This window comes from Orycteropus afer, unplaced genomic scaffold (assembly GCF_000298275.1).
Source record: "Orycteropus afer afer isolate SDZICR_OR568_19922 unplaced genomic scaffold, OryAfe1.0 scaffold00011, whole genome shotgun sequence".
Taxonomy (NCBI): domain Eukaryota; kingdom Metazoa; phylum Chordata; class Mammalia; order Tubulidentata; family Orycteropodidae; genus Orycteropus; species Orycteropus afer.
This window is the reverse complement of record NW_006921598.1, coordinates 5868453-5873317: the sequence shown is the minus strand read 5'-3', so window position 1 is coordinate 5873317 and position 4865 is coordinate 5868453.

The following is a 4865-nucleotide window of genomic DNA, read 5'->3' as shown; positions in this document are numbered from 1 at the left end:
GTAGTGATACTGCTTCAGAAACCCAAGGAGGGTTTGCTATGAGTCGGGCCAACTTGGTGGCACATAACAACAGCAATATCTCTTCCTTGCACAAATAATTAAATGCATATTTTTAAAAGAATAGGCTCACTTGACTTTATAGAAATTTCAAAGATATCTTACCTAGAGCAAAGAACAAATATATGTTCCATTTCTTGAAATGTGTGCCTATCTAAAGGTGATATTGCACTTTTTATTTCTCCTCTGTTATAAACAAATATTTTCTTGTCATTTCTAATCATTAAACATTTTTGTGAAATGAAAATACTTTGCTAAACAACTGGGTTTCCTCTAATCACAATTTTTCAATGAGCTGCTAACTCTCACATTTCAGATTCTTCTCAGTTCTTTTTTCAATTATAATATCTGATTTTAAAGTAACTATGGACTCGATGGCACAGAACAACAACAACAACATGCCTTTAGTTAAGATACAACACAATATTGTTACACTGGATTGACTATATCCTTCACATGAAGTTTTATGGTTTACTACTATATTTTCATCTATCATGTATCTTCCCACAGAATTCAGTATTTTTGTTTTAATGAGAAACTGGTGAAAATCAAGTTACTAATGTGATTTGGTGTTCTGCTCTGACTACATCGTATCAGAAACTTCAATTATATGTCAATCCTATGTCTTCATCATAGTTTTTCTTACACAGCATCCTATATTTGGAGAGTCATTCATGGCCCATTGGGAAAGGTTAGAAATATAATTAGACCTTTTCTCTAGACACTTGAGCAGTGGAATGCATGAAGGTTAGTAACAGTTTCCCATTAATTGCTCCCTTGTGGTTTTACAGTAAAGCCGTTAACTTATGTTCTGGGGCTGCTACCCATAGCATCCTTGCACTGACATTTGAAGCAGTGATTAGAATGTCATTGCTTTCCAATACTTCATTGTTATTCAGAGGACGTGTTCGATGCCTTTCCCCTCATGCTGCAGGGATCACAAATTCAGACACACAAAAAAATCATCTCTGTTGCTTTATAATCGAAATAGGCCTTTTGAAAGTGGGTTTGTTCTGAATACAGTGTTCATACTGGACTCTGTTCAGCACAGTGTCAGTGTCTTGTCTTTCAAACTAATGGGAACAAAGCAAAATCATTCTTTATGTGCAAAGCAGTGCACCCCAAGGGCAAAACATCCATCAGTATGAAAAATAGTCAAGTAACAACGAAGAAATTGTGCTTTGTGGAAGCTCACAGGCTTGATAGTATGTTTGAGCAGCTCACTGCCATGTTAGCTTTCTCAAATCTTTAAGCATAATAGTTTTTTATTCAAATGTCTTTTTTATCATTTATACCACCTGAATTTAACAATTCTGTTTGTCCTGTCAGTATTTGCTTGTAACTCAACTAAGACTGAGATTTACTGGGCTGCAGAGTGCAATTATCCTTCTGTCTCAGGAATAAATCACTACTCCAAAGTCCTGTTTTTTCTCTATCCCACCTCATTCATTTTAAAAAAAGAATTCTTCACCATGGATAACATGAAGATATCATGTTTTAGTGAAGAGTGCTACCCAGCCTCTCTTTCTCTCTCTTTGCTCATTCCTTCTTAATGTACATATTGTTTATGTAAATATACACACACACACACATACACATATATATGCATCTCTATGTGTGTGTAAGGAGTTCTGGTGGTATAGTTTAATGTATTCAGCTGCTATCCAAAAAGTGCGTGATTCAAACATACCAGCCCCTCTGTGGGAATCAGAATTCACTCAAATGGCCATAGGCTTGGTTTTGGTTTTATATGTGTGTAAATTTATAATTTGATTCATTTTTGTTTAATTCTGGTTATATTCTGTAGAGTGAGGTTATATGTTAATTCTGTTCTTATCATAAAGGCTATCTTAGAAATTTTCTTAAAAAAAAAAAGGAAAGGAAAAAGACCTTTTATGTACTTCACCTTAATGTAGATAGCTGATATATTGCATTCTTGTGAGAAAAAAATTACTTTTCTGTCAGCAGCAGTGGCTGAACGGTAGTTGCAGAATTGAAATGATCATGGATGAAGCTCCATAGTGTGGGGTCAAGGGAAGTTAGAAGAATTATTAAACAGCTGAAAAGTAGGACTGAAGGCGAAAGGTCCCCAGAAGTAAGATTATTGAGGGCATAGAAGTTGGAATGGAGACTATACTTAAGTTCCTGAAAGTCAGAATTCAGATAAAAAAGAAATTCACAGTCTTCATTGGCTACAGGACAGGGGGAAACAAGTTTTTCAGAATTTTTTGGTCAACATAAGATTTTCCTGTAGTTCAAGGTGAAAAAAATATATATATATTGGAATTTTAATTTTAATTAATGGTATTTTGAAAATAATTGCCTTGTTGAAATTATTAAAAAAAAAAAAAACTCACTTCATAATTGTAAGATAAAATAAATCATTTTATTTATGAGTGTATTTTTAGTGGGAAAAAGCAGTGTTCAGTGAAGGGTTCATGGAAGAAGATTGATTTTAAGGTTCTTGGGAACAAAAGAGGTAGGTGATGTGGTGACCCATAGCTACATGGATAGGGGCATATATTTTGCAAACTAGTCTCTATTCAAAAAAAAAAAAAAAAAAAGGAAGGAGATTCATTCTGCTAGGCATGCAAGTAGTTAAGAGAAGGGGACAGAGTAAAAGTATAGATGAAAAAGAATTGATTAGTGCAAGAGGGTGAACTGGAGAGAGATGGAAGTAGGAGGTAAGGGGCTTGAGGTTTTTAAAGGATGTGAAATAAAATAAGGCAAGAAAGTCTAACAGAAATGAGAATCTTGAGGCATTACATTAATTTCTTGTCAGTGCTCAGAGTTTGTGCAAATATGCAAAAGAAGGATAGGGCTTTAAGTACAAAAGTTTTTTTTTTTTGTTGTTTTGTTTTTTAAGGATTGCACAGACTCAGAATGAATGTTCCAATGGGAGGACTCAGTGAATATGAGAAGGCAAGTCGAGAAATTAGGATGGGCTCAACCCTGGAGGGCACAACAGTTAAATACTCAAGTACTAGCCAAAATATTGGCAGTTTGCAACCACCCACAGGTGCCTCGAAACAGGCCTGGTGCTTCTGAAAGGACACAGCCTTGAACTCTGCACACATGTGGGATTGCCCACCATGAATTGGACTTGAATCCATGGCAATTGACAACAATGACAATTGAGTGATATATAAGAAGTCTTTGGTGCTGGAAGTAAAATGTTAAGGTTTTTATTATAATGATTCAGGATCTATGTATTGACCTACTACTCTGTGTGCAAAGTGCTCTTGCAGGTGCTTGGGGTTTATCAGTTAAGAAAACAAGGGAAAATCTCTCTCCATTTGGAGCTTACATTCTAGTGTAAGCATCAAGTAAACAGTAAACATGCTGTTATGTGCTGTCGAGTCGGACTCGACTCATAGCGACCCCTCCTTGGGTTTCCGAGGCAGTATTACTAGGGAAGTAGATTGCCCAACCTTCCTTCCGAGGAGTGGCTGGTGGGTTTGAACCTCCAGCCTTCTAGTGAGCAGTCAAGCGCCTTAGGCAGTATGCTACCAGAGCTCCCAAACAGTAAACATAGTGAAGAAAAAAATTACATGGTATTTAGAAGGTAGTACATAGTATTGAAAATAGGAAAGTAAAACAAAGTGAAAGGGATTGAGAATGCCAAGTGAGGGCTACACTTTCTGTATTAAATAAGGTGGTAAGAGAAGTTTAGTTATATATATAGAAGGTGTCACCAGAGCAAGGACTTAAAAGAGGTGAGAGACGTTAGTTATACAGACATTTATGAGAATAGCCTTCCAAAAAGAGGGAAGGTTTTCAGGAAGGAGCCTTTTTGAAGAACAGCAAGGAGGTAAGTGAGGCTGTTGCCTAATAAAGGAAGAGAAATAGGAGGCAACGCTAAAGATATACGAACCTTCTCAAAAGTTTTAACCTGAGACAGTTTTTCCACTACTGAACTTAAAAAAAAAAAAAAAAAATTCAGAGAATCAAATGTTTTAAAGTAAAAAGTTCACTGGTGAGCCATAAAATCATTTTTCAACCTAGAACTACTTAGCTAATACTATGATATAGTTTATTTCACAAAGATATGAGGACATAACATTTTATGGATTCTAACAAGAAACTGAAATGATAGATACTAACTCAAATATTTTTTGTCACTATTCATTGGTTTACATGCATAAATACATTTGATTTCTTCATATTTAACTTCTGGATTTGATGTTCCGTATTCTATCAAAATAGCATTTCTTTAATATTAAGGATTCCTTCTTGGTATTCTTTCACTTAGCTGTCTATCTCAACTAGTTTTACTGTGTCTTCCATTTGTTAAGTAGTAAGGTTATAATTTATACTCTTCTTGTTGTTGTTAGGTGCCTTCAAGTCAGTTATGACTCACAGCAACCCCATACACAACAGAATGGAAACTCCTTGGTCCTGTGCCATTCTCACAATTGTTGCTATGTTTGAGTCCATTGTTGCAGCCACTGTGTCAACCCAAATCCTTGAGGATCTTCCTCTTTTTGCTGACCCTCTACTTAACCAAGCATCATGTCCTTCACCAAGGACTGTTTCCTCTTGATGAGGTGTCCAAAATATATGAGTTCAAATCTCACCATCCTTGCTTCTAAGGAATACACACACACACACACACACATATATATATATATATGTAAATATTCTTTCTCTCTTTCTCTAGGGATAGGAGAGGCTTATATGCTGTCTCTGCCTTCCCCTTATCCTCTGGTGAAGTCTCCTCTTCTGGTTTAACTGTTGCCTTTCATCTCCTTGTAGGATCCCACCTATTTCCCTGTGCTAACAAGGATCCTCCTTTTTTTTTTTTTTTT